The following is a 21,783-nucleotide window of genomic DNA, read 5'->3' on the forward strand; positions in this document are numbered from 1 at the left end:
GATCTATTCCATTCCTTCTACTTCCCATCTGGCCAGTGATTAGATTCCTTCTGCTGTTTGCCTCAGGGCATTAGGACAAGAAGCCTTGTTCCAGAAGTTGAAACAATTAACTCTATAAGTAACCCTGGGGAGGTTGGAAAGCAGTTCCTCTAAAAGTGATCTTATAGCTCAGAGTTTTTGCTGGGAAGCAGAGTTGGTTAAGGATTGTCATCCAAATGGGGAAATAAAGTGATTACAACAGCTTTATTATATGCTCGGTGAGGATGTCACAAGACTTACTGCAACGTGGCTTTAAGGAAACAAGAATGTTTGTTCTTAGAGAAGATTTTTTTGGCTTGCTTCATAGTACAAGCTCTGTTCCATGTGCAAAAGCCACTTTACCTCCTTTTGTGAAGGGAAAGAAAGCCAACTTGAGAAATCTTCAAGTAGAGGACCACAGTAGGAGATTAAAAATTAGCAAATAAAAGATGGTAAGGAGGTGATTTTACGGTTGCCCAGTCTTACTGTGATGTTAGTAGACTTTGCTAGAATTTCCACCATCGAATCAGGAAAGATCATCATTAACGGATGAGGAGGAGCTGAGATCCAGAGAGTCAGTGATTGGATCAGAGTGACAAGGGGGCCCACCCAGCACCAAAAGCCAGGTCACCTGAAAAGCTGTCCAGAGCTCCTTCCACTCCGAGGATTCTGAACAAGGGGCCCAAGAATAGACTTCAGAGGGTCTTTGGCCTTTAAAATTATAGGCAAAAGTTTATGCATATGTGTTTCTGATCAAGAAGTTTATCTTGTGAGACTCACAGGGTGGTTTGTGAAAAGCTACGAATTGTTTCACTGTATGACACCATCTAATACTTCACTAAAATCTTTAGATTGGGGTGTTCTTACTTCTCCCCCTTTTTAAATTAAGTTTTTCCATATAGGTCCATTTCATTTTATTCTATCTTCAGTTAATATGAAATTAAGGTAGGGTTACATACATTTCTGCACTTACAAAATAACTACTGGCATGGCAGTCTTAACTGAAAATTCAAGTTTATTTAAATCCTTTTAAATGTCTCCCAAAATGGGGATCCCTGGGTGGCTCAGCGGTTTAGTGCCTGCCTTTGGCCCGGGGCGTGATCCTGGAGACCCGGGATCGAGTCCCACATTGGGCTCCCTGTATGGAGTCTGCTTCTCCCTCTGCCTCTCTCTCTATGTCTATGTCTATAATGAATAAATAAAAAATCTTAAAAAAAAAAAATAAATGTCTCCCAAAATAAATCTGTTGTTTCCCTTCCTTGCTGCTTACCCTGATGTTGTTGTTGTTGTTGTTGTTTGGTTTTTGGTTTTTTTGGAGATGGGGGAGGAAGACGTGGCCATTTAGGGTCCAAGTTCTGTTTGTGTTTATGTGCCTGAGGCTTGTTTTGATAATCTGTTCTGATAAATGGAGTCACTTCTGTGTGAAAATCGATTCTGCTGTGCTTGGAAGTAGAAAGATTATTTAAATAAGACCCATATCTTTAGAGGACTCTTGAATTGATACTGAATCCAAAGAGACAGCAGTAATTCTTCAGGATGTTTTTCTGACAGCCTCCCTTTTCTGTAATCCATTATTACTGACTTTCACTGAGTTCAGTGATGGAATGGAGAGATTTTGTTGACTCCTTGCTCTTTTATTTTAGCTTATAGTTTGATCTTGCATTTTGAATATGGTTGTATTTGTGACCTGAGAATTCACCTTAAACAAAATGTTACCAATCTTGCCTGAGGAGAAATGTTATCCAGAACACTTAGGCCTACCCTTGCTTTTAGGTAAATGCACAGTTGTCTCCCCCACTTTGAAGAGAAGTTAGTTGAACATCCTCCTGCCCTGAGGTCTCCTAGTTAGTGATGGGTAGAAGAGGGAGAGAACCCAAGTCTTGAGGCTCTTCATTTAGCTAAGGCTGGGAGGTGACATTAGATGGGTGTTGCACACAGTCATCCAGAAAGAGAATATGAGAGCCAGGTGCTATCAGACATCTCTCACACAACACATAAGCAGTCTGGGAACCTTGATCACTCATTTGAGGGAGGGGAAGAGCTGAGACCAAGAGGCAGTTCCAGGTAGTGGCTAAGTGGGCAGACTTTGGAGTCAAAGCAAAGTTTGCATTTTGGCTCTGCCATCTGTAGCTTTGGATGCATTAAATAACTTTCCTCTCTAAGCCTCAGTTTCTATATCTGCTTAAAAACAAATAAGGATAAGAACACTTACCTCTTGGAATTATAACCAAGGGGCTGGCATATGCACTGTGAAGAAACAGGGGTTATTTGTCACACAGATGATGGTTACTGTTTGGAGCAGATAACAAGGGCAATAGATACCTTAGCTTGAGGAGAAGACGGTATGGTATAGTGGAACTGCTTGGGGACAGAGAGCTTAGTTAAAATCCAAGCTTCCCCACTTAGTAGCCTGTGTGACTTGAAAAAAAATAAAGTGGGTAGTCACCTACCCATTCTGAGTTTCTCATCCCTTGGATAATACCCAGTTGGCCTATGTCACCAGCTTGTTAGAATCGAGTGATATTTGTGCAGATGCTCTGTTAGACTGTAAGGTACTCTGTGTAATAGTTCCTCCTGTAGTCACATTATCAGTAAAATGATACTTCACTGATTAATGAAACTCAAATTCCAATTGATTGGTCTACCTAGAGTATCTTTTTTGTGATTTTTGTCATAGCTTTCTGTGAATTGAAATTGGTAGAGAGATGGGCAGATTTTGTGTTGAGCCAGGCGAGTAGTCATGAACCCAGGGTCAGCCTCTGTGAAGCTGTGTTCTTGGGTGATCCTCTTACCCACTTGAATCCCAGCCCAGTTTGTAACATTGGAAAAACAAGAGGGCCATCTCCAGGGTAGTTGCTTTGAGAAATAAATGAAGGAAAGCAGCTAGAACGCTAACATGGTGACCAGTATAAATGGTATCCATTATTGCCCTTTCCTTAATTCCTCATTACTTCTAGAGCCATATAGATTTTTCATACATTAAAGAAATTTTGCCAGAACCTTAAAAGTATTTCTGGGAAGTATATGGTTGTTGCTGCTTGATAAGAGTTTGAAATCATTCTCTAGTATAATAGATCACACTTGTGAAAAATTAGTTTGGTTTTCTGTTCCATGCTGTGATGTGATACCTCTGGGTGATAGAACAGAGAGCTCCAGATGGACAAGGGATCATTTGCATCACTGCCACCCTTACATGAAGGGTATTCCTGTAGAGAATGTCAGCTCTCGAGTGTTGATGTAAAAGTGTTGAAATATTTCATTGGCCCAGAGAGCAAGTTTCAAAGTGTTCATCTTCGTGTCATTTTCTGTATCTGTTCAGTAAATCTCTTTGTTTAATGAGGGTCTGCAGTGCACTAGAAATCATGGTGGGTGCATTACAGCTAATACTTTGCTTCCACCTTATGACAGCATTTCTGAAATTGGCCTTATTTGTGTTGTACAGATGAAATATGAAGGCTCAGAGAGCTAAGGTAACTAGCCCAAGGCTTTATAGAAAGTATTAGCGCTCCTGTCACACACACGTCTGTGGAATTCTGCAGCCCATTATCTTCCCTCTACAAAAGTTGACAGGAGGAAGAAGCCACTGGGATACAGGGTGATTAACACTCAATTAGGGAAGGGTTGACAGCTTTCTATTTGATTCTGACCTCTCCTTTCCATTTATATTACCCATCATATTTTTTTTTAAGATTTTTATTTATTTATTCATGAGAAACACAGAGAGGCAGAGACACCGGGAGAGGGAGAAGCAGGCTTCCCTGCAGGGAGCCTGATGTGGGACTTGATCCGAGGACCCCAGGATCACACCCTGAGCCAAAGACAGATGCTTAACCACTGAGCCACCCAGTCGCCCCTGCCCATCATATGATTTTAAAAGTAGTGTTGTTTACATGCGAGCTTCCCTTTTACATTGGTTCTCAAGACACCCTAATGAGTGGATAGGTCAGGTGTTATTACCCACATTTTATAATTGAGGAAATTGAGGTAAAGTGAAGTAACAGAACCAGGCTCAAGCTCCAAAGTCCAAGGATCTGTCCAGGTACAGATGACACGTGTGCATATGCAGAGCACAGACTCAGCCTGGCGGATAGTGAGGCACTAGATCATGGTTTATTGCAGTGCAATACTGGCCTCTCTCAAAGAGTTTGGGTCTACAGATTCTACTCTCAAGACCTCCTTTTGACATTTTACACTTAAAACCTGAGTTCAGGGTCAGAGGGTAGAGTAACTACTTATGTATACTTATTGCACAATGGAGCAGAGTGCTGTTGAGCAAGATGTTCTGTTAATATAGCGATGGCTTTTCCAGGGTTCTCTTTAAGGACTTGACAAGTGGGTCCTCAGTAGCCCATCTGGCACAAAACAAGTTCGGAGCCTTTGCTTTTGCTTACAAGGGGAAAGAATGAAACATATGTACAAACTTCCTTTTTTTTTTTTTTTTTTTTTTTTGTTGTTTTTAAAGATTTTATTTATTCACGAGAGACATAGAGGCATAGGGAGAAGCAGGCTCCCTGGCTCCCTGCAGGGGACCCAATGTGGGACTCGATCCCAGGACCCTGGGATCACAACCTGAGCCAAAGGCAGACGCTCAACCACTGAGCCACCCAGGCGCCCCACTTACTTTTAAACTAGTAGCCAGGGATCCCTGGGTGGCGCAGCGGTTTGGCGCCTGCCTTTGGCCCGGGGCGCGATCCTGGAGATCCGGGATCAAATCCCACATCGGGCTCCCGGTGCATGGAGCCTGCTTCTCCCTCTGCCTGTGTCTCTGCCTCTCTCTCTCTCTCTCACTGTGTGCCTATCATAAATAAAAATTAAAAAAAATAATAAACTAGTAGCCAGAGGGGAGGATTTTTTTCTTTTTAAACTTTGTTTCTGTGGCTCAAATCTCACCTGTCCGTCCATCCTTATGTTTGTCCATTCATCCTCCTTTCTCACTGTGTCATCTGGGGCTCTGTTCTGGTAGAGATATGGCAGTAGGACTGAGTGTAAACTGGGAAGGGCTCCCTGCTACTTTGGTGCTTCTTGTTTAGAACCTTCCAGCAGATACTCTGAGGTGTATTTCCTCAGGTTGCTATAAAGTCACACAGCTTAACCTCTGGTAGCAAACCCTCTGTGGCAGCAGCACATGATCTTTTTTTTTTTTTTTAAAGACTTTATTTATTTATTCATGAGAAACACAGAGCGCACGCGAGAGAGGCAGAGACACAGGCAGAGGGAGAAGCAGGCTCTATGCAGGGAGCCCGACGTGGGACTCGATCCCGGGTCTCTAGGATCACTACCTCTGGGTTGAAGGCAGTGCTAAACTGCTGAGCCACCTAGGCTGCCCAGCAGCACGTGATCCTGCAAACATTTCTGACTTTACCATGGACGCAGGTGGAAGAAAACATGAGCCAAAGTACGGTACTTGATGGGTGAATTCTCTGCTCTCTAGAAAACATAAACCTTTTGTAACCATTATATGTTATTTTATTTGGTCAGTTTTGGAGTTTCCTTGAGGGCACACCTACAGAATGAATAACTTGGAAATTTTACTTGCGTGCATTAACAGAAATAAAATGATTCTTAAGGAAAAAACTAAGCGTGTTGAATAAACTTTTTGGCCAAAATCAGTATTTGGCCAAAACTGAGTATCTATGCTGAGGAACAAAGTTATGTGATATAAGAGTGTGATACACTGTAAAATAACTTATTCTATACATTTCTAAAATTAAACAGTCTGTTAGAAGTTTGAGCTTGTTGGAAGAACAATGATTTTCTTAGCCTTTGCAGCTTATAGATAGCTCCTGCTTCATTAAATACTCCCTTTCTACCAGTGAATATTTCAGAGCTGCTTAAATTGGTTAGTGTTGTAGAACAATCATTTTAACAAAGTTTTGTTCAAATGTTTAGTGTCCCTGTGTGCTTAAAATAGAGTTGCACTGTAGTATTCTTATTAAAGTCCATTGTTTTGACATTTGATTAGTGAAAATAAAATGTATTTGTGGTATCTCATTCTTTTCTAACATTTCTGCATATACTTATATCTGGATTGATGGGACATCTTAAGTTGTCATCAAGTTTTGGCCACTTTTCCTTCAAGTTTTATAAAAATTGACAGTGGCATTTGGAGTGTTAATAAAATCTGGAGTGTTATCCTCTTGCCTTTAATTCTTTTTTAATAAGAAATAAGAAGAGCATCCAGCTATTCGGCCTTTACCATGGTAGAGCCGAATGTGGGCATGTCCTGATTGAGTATTGCCTAGGAGCCTCAGTATTCTCATCTGTACGATGGGAATTGATGGCATGTACCTTCTAGGTCTCTTAGTATAGAACAGGAACATGCTGGTGAAGTTCATTGAAACTCGGTGCATCCCTCTGCTTGGAGAACTAGGAAGGAGGACGTGTTGGAAGTAGGATGACCACTTAGCTCTATGTAAATAGGACCTGTCTACACCACCATCTAGCTTCTAACATCTTTTTTCCTGGTCACCCTTTACCTACAATGTAACACCTCCTTGAGATAGCCGGGAAGAAGAGCCACATTTTCCTCTTGGATTTTTGGGAGAAAATAGTGCTAGGGTGACATGGGTGTGGTTTTACTCATCTGACAGTTAACCCACAAGCAAGCGTTCTGTGCCCTTTTTAAAAATACATAACTTGAAAACTTCCCTCTTTTTTGTTCCTTAGAATTACACCAGCCCTGGAGTATCCCCTATAGTCGCAATTTAGTGAGCACTAGGGAGCTCCAGACACTATGCTGCCTCTTTACCTTCATCTTTATTTGCTCTCACAGCAAACCCAGTGTTCCCACCTCACAAAGAAGGAAATTGAGCCAAAGGGAACTTTCAGTAACTGACCTATACAGATGGTATGGCCAGAGGGAAGAATCGAAGCGAGTCTGACTTTCCAGCGTGTTCTGACCATTACCTTAGAGAAGGTTATTTTTAGTTATTTAACAGCATAGAATTGATAACAAATTGCTGATACACAGTAGTTGCTCAAATTCTGTGCCCTCCTTCTTTCTGCATTATTCCCGTACTGGTAAAGGGCAGGGTGTCAATACTTTGTCAACAGAAGAAATACGAGAGAGGAACCGAGTATCACGTGAACGGCTGCATAACTAGACTAGCAGCGAGTTCCTTCCAAGCACCCAAGACAGTAACCTCCTATCCATTTTAAGGTGCACCGGTTACCCTCTCTCCCCTCCCGGTTTCTGGCATTTCACCTTTTCCACTCCATTTTAGTGTACTTCTGGTTGATTTTTTGGGGGAAGATTTTATTTATTAGAACGCATGCACACACCTGAGCAAGGAGAGGGGCATAGGGAGAAGCAGGTTCTGCTGAGCAGGGAGCCTGATGCAGGACTCGATCCAGGATTCTGAGACCATGACCTGAGCCAAAGAATCTGGCCACCAGGTGCCTCAGTTGTGGTTGATTTTGTAGGACTCCCTGAGGCACCGTTACAGTGAGGTGGCTTCATGGAAGATATTGCAGTAGCCCTCAAACAAGGAACTAGACACTGCAGTTCCTGTCAGAAGGAGGCTTAGCGAACACACCTCTGGGAGGGCTGCTGTTCTCTGCTCCTAAAGCTGCATGTGGAGCCAGGACCCAGATAAGATGGGCCTGCGATATTCGTGGTGCTTGAACAGCCATCAGTGAGTATCCACTTCCAGACCTGTGCATCATTGGTCTTTAGTGTTGGTTCTCTGGCATCTGATCTGGCTTTTGCTGATCTCAAGAAGACGTATCTTTGAACTTCCCCCTTCTGAATGACTAGTGTTGTTAGTACCAGGAAAACGTTTTTTGTTTTTTGTTTTTTTTCTTTTTTCCTGCACTTGATTTGTCAGGATTTTACATGTATGTTAGCATCTACCCCAACCTTTTGCTTGAGTTGCATTATGATGGACAAGGTTAAGAGGCATAGGCTGACTGTTTATCGGTTCACAGCAGCAGGAGTGCTGAAATTAGTTGAAATGCGCTCTATGCTTGTTGAATTTTGTTGTTCCACATAAATAAACCTTGAGTTTTGGGGCCAGGGTGAATACACTGTTTGGATGCTATTATCCTATCTCTGAGGAATGGCTTCTTGAGTAATGGCTTCTTTTTTTTTTTTTTTTTTTTTTTTTTTTTTTTTTTTTTTTTTTTTTTTTTTTTTTTTTTTTTTTAAATTTTTTTTTTTTTAATTTTTATTTATTTATGATAGTCACAGAGAGAGAGAGAGAGAGGCAGAGACACAGGCAGAGGGAGAAGCAGGCTCCATGCACCGGGAGCCTGACGTGGGATTCAATCCCGGGTCTCCAGGATCGCGCCCTGGGCCAAAGGCAGGCGCTAAACCACTGCGCCACCCAGGGATCCCATTGAGTAATGGCTTCTTAATGTGGTTTTCTGCAGTGGAAAACTTGTGGATCCCATAAAATTCATAACAGAAAATATCATATACCTGACTAGCCTCTTTTTCTTTTTAAGTTTTTTTTTTTAATTTAATCATTTGAGACAGCAAGCAAGAGCACAAGTGGGGGTGGGGTTGGGAGGAGGGGCAGAGGGAGAGGGAGAAGCAGACTCCTCACTGAGCAGGGAGCCTGATGTGGAGCTTGATCCCAGGACCCTGAGATCATGACTTGAGCAGAAGGCAGATGCCCAACCGCCTGAGCCACCCAGATAGTTCCTACCTGATTAGCTTCTGATAAATATTATTTAGACTTACAGTGGTATGATTTGAATGTGGTCATTGTTTGACACCGTTAGAGAGTCAGTATTATGGTGGACAGCAGAGGAGGTACGAAAGTTTTGGGATTAGGTCTGCGTAAAAGTCTGGCCTTTTCACTTACTGGCTGTGTACTTGAACAAATTATTCCCATAAGCCTGTTATTTCCTCACATGAAAAATGGAAATACACTGATCCCTGCTTCAAAGTCATTGGAGGATTAAAAAGTCACTATATTCATCTGGTACTAAATTAATAATCTTGTTTTATTCTTCTGTATTTTCATCTTTGCTTTCCTGTTCCTCACATTTTCTCACCCAACTCAGAGTAAAATCCTAGTTGGTATCATGGTCTGCAGAGTCCCATGAGATCTGAGCCCTGTCTGACTCTGACACCTCATTTCCTGATGTTTCCCCCTTCCCGTTACTTTCTCTAGGCAGGATCTTTGAGCTTTGCTCTGCCCCTTTTCCCATTCTGTCCTGTCCCAGTAACTCCGTATGCTGGCTTTGTCATAGGATTCACATCAGTGGTCCCCTGAGGAGGAAAATCTCCTCAGATTTTCCTACCACTGTCTGAAGAACCCACTGTCCCCACCCACAGGAATTTTCTGCCATAAGTACCTGGTTTTATTTTCTTAAAAGACTTATCTCAAGTTATAACTACACCCCTGTCTAACAGACGCTTCGTGATAGTAGGAATTTGGCTTTCTTATTTATTCATCAGCCTATTCCTAGTATTCAGGAACATGGTAGATACTGCATGAATATTTGTTGAAGGCTTGAATGAATAAATGTCTATTCTAGGTCATTCATTTTTCTGGCAATGCATTTTTGAGATATCTTGAAATGAGAACTTAAGTTATAATATAGAGAAGACAAATTTCCAGGTGGGATGCATTTTTAATGTAGAGTCATTCCATCTGTAGTATTATCTTTTTGATGGGCATTTGGAGACATTTTATCAATGATGGAAAAATATATCTGTGGGGACATTTGTAAACAAGTATTTGTATAGAGCCTAATACATTTTCATGTACTGAAAAGTGGTATCTTTTAGTCTATGCCTATGCTTCCCCTCCCCCCCCCATGAGAGACACAGAGAGAGAGAGAGGCAGAGACACAGGCAGAGAGAGAAGCAGGCTCCATGCAGGGAGCCTGATGAGGACTCGATTCCTGGACTCCAGGATCATGACCTGAGCCAAAGGCAGATGCTTAACCGCTGAGCCACCCAGGCGTCCCCATGCCTATGCTTTTAGAAAATATGTACTAATACGAAAACGATCTTGTTGGTTAAGATAAGAGTGTTAGCTGTAGAATACCTCTCATACCTTTTTTAATGTCTAAAAGAAACATTTTGCTCTTAGCTCTTCTTCTTTGAGCTCATTAATCCACGTAAGTTATACTGAATTGCTGGAGGATAGATTTCTTGGAATAGATTTTAAAACTTTATCTTTAGCCCTCATTCAGCATTTAGCTGTATGAAACCTTGGTTAATTTATGCTTTGGTTCTTCATCTATATGCAGAATATTGGCCCTTTTCATTTGGAAGATTAAAAATGATATTTATGGTGAAAGTGCTCTGAAAAACTGAATACAGCCTTTCAGTGTATTATTTTTACTATGAACTGTGATTAGTTCCTAGTATTTCACATTTGGTTCAGGGAAATCATGTCAGTGAATTAATTAAAGCAACTCTTGGTGACATGGCTGTTAAATTAGATATGTGGATGCTTTAGATTTTATAAAACCAGTTGGGATTGAACTTTTGAAGTACTTTTGAATGGCATTGAATTAGTTTTCAGCTTTGCCCAGGCTCTGTGAAGTATACCTCAGGCAAAAAAGATAACTTTGTCAAGTACATATGTAGCTGGTTCCCCATTACCATCTGTGCCATGACTTTTTTTTTTTTTAAGATTGATTGTTTGTTTGTTTATTTATTTATTTATTTATTCAGAGAGAGAGAGAGAGAGAGAGAGAGAGGGAGGGAGGGAGGGGCAGAGACACAGGCAGAGAGGGAAGCAGGCTCCATGCAGGGAGCCTGACATGGGACTCGATCCTGGGTCTACAGGATCACATCCCAGGCTACAGGCGGCGCTAAACCGCTGTGCCACCGGGGTTGCCCTGACTTTTCTTTCTCCTGCTTGCCTGTCTTGCCAGGGTCTGTAGTTGTTAGGAATGTGAAACATGTTTCCTGGTAATCTGGAGGGGTCTCTGTTGTAACCCACAGCTGCTCAGAATAAGGCAGGTCTGGCTCAGCACTGAGCTGCCCGTTCTTTGTCACTGATCTGTGATGAGATAAATGTGAAGTGGAGAGAATGTGTTTAGAAACTTTTATGGTAAGTTGACAGAGTCATTTTATATCCATTGAATCTAATCAGAACTTTGGGCTTTAATTTTGTATCTTGTGTATTTTACTTTTCTAGTAATTCATTTTTAGAATATTTGCTTCTGTAATGAATTGGAAATTAAAAAAAAAAAAAAAACCGGTCCTTCATCAGTAGTTTGAGAAGCTGTGCTCGAACCCATATAACTAGTGATTGTACAGTGGTATGCACAGGGAGAGCAAATTGGCGTTCTGTGTTTCTCTACAAGGAGTATGTTCTCTAACATATAGGAGATCCCCCAAAAAATCCCATCTGGTCTTTGAAGGAGACATTGTCTATTTTGACATGTATTATTTGTCTAACTGCTTCTAAATAAGATGAATCCTTTTCAACAATGACTTATGACAAATGCTGAATTGGGGCAGTGGATTATATAAAAATACATAAGGTCATTAGAAGTTTACTGGACTTGTTAAGTATTGGTGGTTCTTTTCTTAAATTTTAATGACAGTAGCCTTATATGAAGTCCAGTGAACATCATGTCTCAGGATTCCTGCCCAGACTAATGAGCAAGAATGCTTTTTCTTTTTCCTGAACTGGAAAAAGCTAGTTTACAGTGATGACTTTGTTATGATTAAAGTTACCAGTTTTTGTAGGTAGAACAAATCACTTATCTATAGAGTTGTGGCAGCTTCACCTTTGGGATCTTGTTAATCAACAGGTTTTAATGGTCACCAGTACACTAGAGTTACAGATTCATATTTAAGTCTTATTTTCCTGTTATTTTGAGTTTGAAATGCTCTTTAGAAATAAGATTGGAAGAAATGGATGTGCAGTCCTTGCCCTCTATCGTCTTTAGCTTGTTTAAATTTGTAAACATCTAGGGTTACTGTTTGATTTTTGTTCTGTTTGTTTGCTTCATGAGAAAGCTAAAGAAATGTAACATTTTATTAATTTATTTTTTAAAAGATTTTATTTTTATTTATTCATAAGACACAGAGGGAGAGAAAGAGAGAGAGGGGAGAGAGAGAGAAGCAGGCTCGATGAAGGGAGCCTGATGTGGGACTCGATCCCGGGCCTCCAGGATCAGGCCCTGGGCTGAAGGCGGTGCTAAACCACTGAGTCACCCGGGCTGCCAGAAATGTAACATTTTAAAGATGTGTTCTCTCTCTTCTAGTGGTTGGATATTGGACTTTTTTTCCTGATTTGTTTTCTGTCCTCAGTTTCAAATTACTTTATCCAGTTCCATTCTTTCCAAGTTTCAGCTTATTTTGTAAGCATTTCTCTTTTCCCAGCCTGGATTTGGATGTTAGTCACAGGGATAATGGTCTCCTTTTCAAGACAGTTCTCATGTCCCTGTGTTTCTCCTCTGATCAAGTACACTTTGTAGGGGCACCTGGGTGGCTCAGTGGTTGAGCATCTGCCTTCAGCTCAGGTCGTGATCCTGGGGTCCTGGAATTGAGCCCACATCAGGCTCCCTGCAGCAAGCCTGCTTCTCTCTCTGCCTATGTTTCTGCCTCTCTCTGTGTCTCTCTCATGAATAAATAAATAAAATCTTACCAAAAAAAGTACATTTTGTAGAAGACAGTAAGTAGTTAAGCCAGCAACTGTCTTAGAATAGACAAAAGAATCATATGTTTTGCGAGAGATCAACATAGCTTTATAGAAATAGAAATTTAAGAAATACTTAAATAGAAACTTCTGTGTCATCATTTAGATGGCTTCAGTCATCTGGGAAGGGAGAAGGTAGAGAAAAATGCATTACTGAGTGAGTGGAGATTGGTAAATTGGGTTGTTTCTTAAATGAAGATCCATTTGGTGTTGGTCTGGTGCTCTTCTGAGAATGAATTTTAAATAGAAGTGTCAGAGTCCAGACTCCGGTTTCTCTGTGTTCCCTTGCAGTAGCTCTTGGTGACACTTGCAGTATGTATGTCTTTCCTCTGACATAGATCAGAATCAAGAAGGATAACGAGAAAGAATTAGTGTTTTATTAGACATAAAATTATTCATAATGCTGCCACCAATAAGAGATTTATTTCATTACCAGATACTATCTCCAACATTGCAATGTTTTTTAAAAGAGTGCAGCTGATTTCCTATTTTGTGTTCTGATATTTTTACTTTATCCTATTCTTACCTATTTTGTGGTCTTACAATTTTTTTAAAGATTTTATTTGAGAGAGAACATGTGTGCACACACATGAGAGAGAGATAGAGATCACAAGCAGGAGGAAAGGGCAGAGGGAGAAGCAGGATACCAGCTGAGCAGGAAGCGCAACATGGGGCTCTCTATTCCAGGTCTCTGAGATCATGACCTGAGCCGAAGGCAGGCGCTTAACTGCCTGAGCCACCCAGAAATGCTTACAAGCCACCCCTTGTAATTGTTTTTGAGGCCCTCTAAAATATTTTGTTTATCTTGAGTATTTAAATCTTTGCCCAATGTTGAATGTTAGTTTTAACATGTAAAAAATTAGAAATTAAGTAATGAATGCTGCAGTGAGCCTCATATTTACCTATTAATTTTTGCTTCTGCTAAATTTTTTTATATTAAATTCTGTCTGCCAACATATAGTATAACACCCAGTGCTTATATCTCATCATATGCCTTCCTTATGCTAAATTATTTCTGTAAGTTCCAAGGCATGGTATAATTCAGTCAAAGGATTTTGACTTACAACTTCAGTGTTTATTGCAATCTTGCTAGCCTTGACTATGCTTTATGCTTTCCTTTTTAAAATGAACTGGCATCTGTAAGTTACTTTAATGTGTGGTTTATAACTGGTTGTACATTAGGATCCCTGAGGATTCTAATTACGCATGAGAATCTCCTGGAGAGTTTTAAAAACTGCTAATACCTGAGGGCCACCTCTGGAGATTTTTATTTAATTGGTGTGAGCTGTGATCTGGACATCAGGATTTTATAAGGTTTTCCAGGTAATTCCAAAATGCAGTTAAGATTAAGAACTTTGAAAAAAAAAAAAAAAAAAAAAAAAAAGATTAAGAACTTTGCCTTATTGGAAAAATTAGACTTAACGTTACACCTGAAAATTAATTCCTGAGCGTTATTATGAATCAGGTTGGTGGCTTAAATCTTAATAGGGTAAAGGAATTATCAACTAAGGCTGATCACATTAGTAAATATTTAGATATCAGTCTTGTATAAATTAACTGTACTTTTTACTTAACCTGTGAATGTTGGTATGTTAGATATTTATGCAAATATAATTAGTATCATGGTAAGATATTAGAAATTATTTTTTTAAGATCTTGAAAACAGTGCAAGTAAGGTAAGACTAAAAAATGCAGAACTTTGGCTGTCATAAGAGCAACATAGTCCAGAAGTCACAGAGCCATTGAGTTGGAGAGCCCAAGTAGCCTCTCCAAGTGTAAAGAGGGAAAAATGGCCATGGAAGCCATGGGCCACACACGATAATGTCATGTGTGTAACATACTGTAATCTAGAACCTACACCCCCAAAACTTAAGCTCCCCAAAGAGCATATGTTAAAAATACTTCATGGGCTTCACTGGTCTGCATTTTCTAGTGCAAAATAGAGAGGTGGTTTTGTGTAGTGGTTTAGAGCACCAGCTCTAATTCTAGCTCTGTGACTTACTAGCCACGGGGCAGGTCATTAAATTTCTCACACCTTCAGTTTCCTCATCTGCAAATTGGGGTAATATCTTCCTTCACAACGTAGGTGAAAGAAAAAATAATGTTTTAAATGTAAGACACGTAGCTCAATATTCGGTGCATTGTTAAACGATTAATAAATGTAGCTGTAAAAGGAAGTAACTAGGGTGTGTGCCTCTTTGCTTGTGGAAGGAAACAGAAACCAATGTAATAGTAAGTGTATCTCTAATCCCTAAAACAACTCTGTGAGAAAGCTGATATTATTGCCACTTTTTGGTAAACAGATTAAAAAAAACGTTGGCTCCTGGAAGCTCACTAGTCTTAGACCAGACTGTGTTATAAAGGGGATTCAGTTCACACCTCAAAACCCTGCTTTGTCATCGTATCACCCAGTGATGTAGCCTCCAGGGAAATCCATAGTCAATGTAATGAGATAATTTTGAGTAGAATAGTTTTTTTTCCCTTAGGGAAAGGTGGGTGCCCATTGATGTCAGTTTTGTGGAAAACGGGGTAAACAATTTGTGCCTTTTTTTTTTTTTTTAAATAAATCGAAGGACTCAAAGTTGGCACTTTCATTTGAGAGGAATGTGCTTATTTTGAAAATAGTGAGACTGAGAATCTGGGCTGTGCAGTTTGCCCTGCTTGTTTGCCAGTCTCACCAGGCACCTGAGGATGGCTGTGATTGATCTGTAGATGCTTTGGAGTAAATGTGCACCGGGGGTGGGGAGGCTTTAGAAGTGTTCACTAGAGAATGCCTGTGTGGTGAAAAACTTTGGGCCCAGGATGGATGTTCTTTGAATTTGTGAAGAAATTCTTCCCCTGAAGGCCTCTTTGCTCTGTGCTGACTTCAGATGACCCTAGGTGCTTCCTGTCCCGGAAAGAGCAGCCCCTCTCACCTGGAGCAGTGCTACATAAGACCTAGGAGAGTGCAGCTTGGGTGGAGAGGTCAGTGTAGCCAGGATTCAAATCTATTACTCCAGTACCTGTTAGCTGAGTCCTAAGTACGGAGAGTACTGGTGCTTACTGAGTGCTACTGTGTGCCTGGCAGTATTGAATCATTACTCTCTTGCCCCCTTTCCTTGCCACGGCAGCTTTGTAGAGGGGCCATTTCAGTGTTCATACAGATGATAATGCATGTTCAAAGAAGTTAAGCATCTAGCTCAGGCTCTCACTTCTCATAAGTGGTGAAGTTTGTTGCTTGAAGCCAGGCTTATCAAACTGCTAATGGATGTATATCTTGAGCAAACAAGTTTCACATTTCTGAGTCTCAGTTTTCTCTCCTCTAAACTAAGAATAGCACTTCCTTGAAGGATTCTTACATGGATTAAATAGTGTACATAAAAGCACCTGCCCGTTTCTTAATAGATACCAGATCATACTAGTTTCTTCCCTGCCTTAACTAAATAGTGATCATAGGATGAAAGAATTGCTACCTCTGCCTTGTTTAAAATCAGTGTTTTATATGTAACTTTTTATTTTGAAAAATCTTGAACCTATAGAAAAGATGCAAGAATGGAATAATGAACTCTTGTATATTCTTCATCGAAATGCACCAGTTAACATTTGTTGTGTTTGTTTTATTGGTATTTTATTTATGTACATGCAGTGTTACTGAACTCTTTGGAGGGTAAGTTGCAGACATGTCCCCTTATTCTGAAGTATTTCAGCATATTCTTTTTCTTTTTTTTAAAGATTTTATTTATTTATTTATTTGACAGAGTGTACAAGCAGGGGGAGAGGGAAAAACTGGCTCCCCCCTGAGGAGGGATCCCAATGCAGGGCTCCATCCCAGGACTGTGGGATCATGACCTGAGCCAAGGCAGACACTTAACCGACTGAGTCACCCAGGCACCTCTTTTCAGCATATTCTTATCACAGTGCACCCATCAGTCATATCACATTAATATAATAAGATGATCTCCTATGTGGTTTATATTCCTTTTTTGCCAGCTGCCCAAGAGTATCCTTTTAGCGTGGTCTTTACCTGACCTTGACCATGCACTGGGTCTAGTTGTCATGGTGTGTTATTTTCCTTGCCAGCTTTACCTTCTCAGGCATTCCTGCCACTTATAAGAACATTACTGGAGTTACTTCTTTAGATTATCTCTCCCTTCATAGAAAGCGAGTTCTTTGTAATCTCAAACTGTTGGTAAACATCTTGAGGAAACCAGAGGAATATTTGTACTCTGTTGGCCTGAGTGGTATAGCCCAGCATCTGTTTGAGGACCTGCAACCTGTCAAGAGATTGAGCAGCGTAGTGAGGCCCAGCCAGTCTAGAGGAGAATGGTCCCTGTCCTTAATCAAGGTGACAGAGGAGTAAAGAGCCTCACAGTACAGTGCAACAGAGCTTTTAGAGCTCAGCTCAAGACTGCCCTGGGGATTCCTACTGCAGACTCAGGGTTGAAGTAGGCAGTGCTCAAGCATGGCTGAAAACAATATAAAATGCATTACACCAGGATGATTGCAAATCTCAAGGTAATCATGATGTCAGCCGGCCCTTTCTGTCTTGTAGTCTGTTCTGGGGTCTGGCTGAATGTGACAGTCTAAGAAATTCTTAGAGATCTCGGTACTGTCTGATGGAGTAGACACAAAGTAGTCCCCATCGTGCATAACTGTTACAATTAGTAATAAAAGTGCACTTTTCTTCAGAAGGGGTGGTGTCCTCCTTGGAATGAGAAGTGAAATGAGGAGAGATCACAGCCCACAACATTTACATGTCCTCATCTGTAAATCTCCCATTTGCTCATTTAAAAAAGAAACAAAAAAACTTCAGCTCAGGCTATGGTGCCTGTTAACCAGAATTTCAGATCACCTTGTAGGTATGCTTTTCTGTGTTGCTACACTTGACTTGGTTGCAATAAAATCTTTGTGTAATAATATTTCTAAGGCAAATTTTAGATACTCAGGCATATTCCCCTCAGTGGCAGAAATACAAAGCTGAGGGACAACTTAATTATTAACTGTAGCCCCAGAAAGGACTTCTAATCAAAAAGAGGCTGACTAGTTATTCTCCAAGCCCAGAGGAGACTACACAAGAAAAGGCCATTGGTGGGAAACATGCTTGTTGTACATAAAGTCTATACTTTTGGAATTACAGAGCATTTAGCTCTGCCCCGGGCTCCAGGTGGGAATCTCCCAACTCACCTGGGAGGGAAGGTAGATGGAGAGAGAGCAGGGCTCTGCCTTCCTTTCCCTGTACTGGCCCCATCCCCAAGCAATTCTTTTTTTGCAAATGATTTTATCTGAAGATGTTCAGCTACCTGCAAGTTTGAAACCTGTGTGTTAGATGTTTTTGTTGAAGTCTACCAACCCATGGTCCCCTGAGGTGCCTTGCAGCTCAATCCACAGCCTCTAGGCTGCTTTCCTCACATGCACCTGCTGTCTGTTGCAAGCTTCTGGAACGTGGGTGAATGTTAACATCAATCAGAGCATTCCGTGGAAGCAGATGAGTGAAGGTTCATTTGAACAGTTCACTTGAGCTATTTGTACTCCCACTGGCAATATGCAGAAGTGCATTGGCTGTATTTATATACCCTGTGTTAGTCTCTTTTGAGATGTCCTTTTTTGGCTGTGAAATTAGATACATTTTGATCAACGCTGCTACAATGTTGTGTCATAATTTAATTCACGTAATTTTTTGTATTCTTAGCGGTATATAAAGTAATGGTACTATTTACAAGTAATAGTATAATTTTGATGGCATGTGGTGTATTTAGTGTACAAAATGCCACACTTGTAAGTATAAAAGTCTTCATTGATTCTTTCTTGCTTTTTGCTTCCATAGAAGTGATAGTACCACCAATAAGCCACGTTGTGGCTATCTAATAGTAATTCATGTGTTTGACCTTAGATTGTATGTTTGCATTTATCCTTGTAGCTCTGGCATCTAGCACAGTGCCTACAACTTAATAAGTGTTCAGTAAATGTTTCATTGAATGATCTTTGAGTATCACATTGTGAAGCAAGACTATAAAAACGAGACTCTAGTTAGGAGTAATTAGGAAAAGGAAAGTAATTTAATTCAAGTAAAAATACTAAATTGTGCAAGAAAGGGAGCATATTCATAGGACATTACATAGAGCAGCTACGAGCAGTACTAGATGCAGAATAATGTAGACACCAAATGCAGATGGCACCATGATTATTAGAACTTTTCTGGGAGGACAGAATAGGCTGCATGCATGTGGTTTGAGGGAGGGGGCAGGTAGTGAGCTAAGCACTCCCTCTTGGTGTTGGGAAGTCGGTTTGTAATGCCTCATCAACACCAATTCCCTCATTCCCCTTCTGTGTGTGTGTCTGTCTGCTTTGTGATTCTGTTGTTTGGAAGAGTAGTTTTTTTCTATAACGTAGCCCCAAAACGATAGGCCGCATTTTCATTTATTACTAAGCCAAAGAAAATAACTATAGAGATTCTCCATAAACTTATTTTGGTATCCTGTACTGACTTTCAATCTTAAACCTTCAGTGAATCACAGCTGCAGTAGTACAATCCTTCTCCTAAGGAGCCTTGTATTTTGGTGAGAGGGACAAGACAGGTACACAAATAATCATTAAATAGCCCAAAGAGGGTTTGGTTTTGTTTTAAAGCTGGAAGACTGTAATATAATAGAGTCTTGTATATTCAGAGGGAAAGGAAAGACTGACTGGAGAGAAGAATGGAAGATATCTGGAAACCAGACCATTGAAAGATGGGTGGATTTTGGATAGGTTAGTATTGTGTTGGCTGATGAAGTGTGTTTGGGGAATGGGCATTGACAGTTTGGCTGCAGAATAGGGTACAAGAAGAAGGGGGTGGCTGGCTGGCTCAATTGGTACAGCACACTACCCTTGATCTTGAGGTCATGTATTTGAGCCCCACATTGGGTGTAGAGATGACTTAAAAAAAAGAATAGGGCATGAAAAGATAAGTTGACATGAAGAACATAGGTACCTTAACATGGAAGCGTTGACAGGTAGAATCATTGTTGCTGTAGCATACCAATGAAACTACTATCATCCTAGAGTGGAAAGAGATGGTTGTAATTCTAGTGTTCTTATTAGCTGAGTGTCCTTGGTCATGAAATTCTTCAACCGTCTGTTTTAAATATCCATACAGTAAAAATGCTTTATAGAATGCTTAGGATTAAAAGGGAAAGCCTAGGTGATAAGGGACTCTTCTCACGCCTGATGTTAAAAAAACAACAACAGTAAGCACAGCAAAACTTTTGGGCTGGAGGATGGCATCCTGTTGCTTTAAAATTATTTCTTTGGGTAGATTTGGGGAGCAGGGGAAGTTCTAGGGCAGCTGGCCTGTAACAAGAGTATCTATAAGAGTCCAGATAATTCAGTGAGGGCTTTGAGCTAGGGCAGTTCTTGTAGGAATTGAAATAAGACACTGAGTGGGAGATACATTGCAAACGCAAGACCAACAGAATGTTGGAAGAAGGGAAATTGCGTTACTAAGGATGACAATGGTTTCATTCCTGGAAATAAGTTCGGAGTTACTGCTGCTTCAGGGAATGGAAGGAACATAAAATGGAGTTTTGAAATTTGAGAATGCCCACTGCCTATCCTGTAAGACATTGAAGTTGTTGTAAATGTGGGGCAGGAGCCTCAGACTTTGTAGCTGGAGAGAGATTTGGGAGGTGAACCAGGGCTGTGGGAAAGGATGAATGAGAGTAAGAGAGTTGACATGTGTCCACATCTTAGATGTGAGAAGAGAAAGCCAGAGAAAACTGTAGGCAGGCAGGATGGTTCTTGATGAGTGTCCAGTGAGAATAAGTTTCAGCAGAAGAATCCGGTCACTATTTTAAAATTCTACAAAACTCAAGGGTGATAGGGACAAAGGCTGCCAGATTTGGGGTTTTCTGGTCAGTGGACCCCTACTAAAGAGGTTTTAGTAGCAGTTGGAGTGAGGAAGGGCCAAAATGTAGAGCCTTGAAGCTTTTGGATGACCAGTAAGGAGGCGGAAGGGAGAGGAGGACAGATGAAGTACATCAGTGCATTGACAGCAGCATTTCTCAACCTCAGCACTACTGATGATTTGGGCCTGACAGTTTCTCGTGGTGGGGAGCTGACCTGTGCATAGTAGGACCGCCTCCCCTCCCCAGTACCCCCAGGTTGTGAACACCAGAAAATGTCTCCATGTCATCAGATGCCTCCCAGGAGCCGAATTCCTCAGTGAGATCTGGTCTGCTGAATGAAGTGCAGATTGCTGCTGCTATTCCGCCCCCCCCCCCCCCCCCCCCCCCCCCCCCCCCCCCCGGGTATGCAGGCAGTAGTAATCCCTTCTGCTTCCACCACTGATCTGTTTCCTGCTAGTGTTTTAACTGCGCTTGGGAGGGCAGAGCTAGTCCAGAAGTGTGTGGAAAACTGTAGGCATCCGGATTACCCAATCTGGGTTGGCAGGAAGGGTAGGGGGAACAGAGCAAACCCACTGTTGAGAAGGGGCGTTCTTGACGTTAGAGGGGGTGGGCGGAGGTAATTATTAGTGGATGAAGATTGTTTTAACTCATGTTAGGCGGCCTTAAGCTTCTCACTAAGGAGGGCAAAAAGGTCACCTAAGAATGAAGTAGACAAAGTTAAGATTGGTCCTTTGGGGACATTATAGAAAGTATAATTTCACAAGTGACTAAAAGCATTCTGGAGAAGTAGTGAGTCCTGGCTCAGTAGGGAACTTTAAAAAATTTGTTAAAAACATTAATTAAAATCTTGGGGAAGAAGAAAACCTACAGCCCAACCACTGTGACACTATTTTTATTTGTGCATTTTACCATCTAAACTTACCTAAGTTTTTACACTTATTTTGCTTATTTCCCTGGACATTGTAAATTTCTGTGTTTCTGGACTGTTAACTTCCATTATTTTTAATGGCTACATAATAGTCCAGAAATTTGTTCTTCAGTTTACCAAACAGCCCTGTAATTACTGACCTGGTGGTGTCATTTTTAACCATTATACCTAAAGTTGCAGTAAACATTCCTATGTCTGGAGCTTTGCCACATGTTATTAGTGGATGAAGGACAAATCTTACATAGTGCTAAACACAGAGCACAAAAGACATAGAGCATCCCCTCAGGGGATTCCTGGGTGGCTCAGTTAGCTAAGCATCTGTCTCTTAATTTTGGCTCAGGTCATGATGTCAGTGTCA

The 21,783-nt window shown here is 40.9% G+C and overlaps 1 protein-coding gene across 10 annotated transcripts in view; it reads left to right on the forward strand.

Annotated features, from left to right (window-relative positions):
* The window catches only part of AKAP13 (A-kinase anchoring protein 13), a 321,024-nt gene that overhangs the window by 143,080 nt on the left and 156,161 nt on the right, over positions 1 to 21,783 (forward strand). The window lies entirely within an intron of this gene.

The sequence above is a fragment of the Canis lupus genome, chromosome 3 (genome assembly GCF_011100685.1).
Source record: "Canis lupus familiaris isolate Mischka breed German Shepherd chromosome 3, alternate assembly UU_Cfam_GSD_1.0, whole genome shotgun sequence".
NCBI lineage: Eukaryota > Metazoa > Chordata > Mammalia > Carnivora > Canidae > Canis > Canis lupus.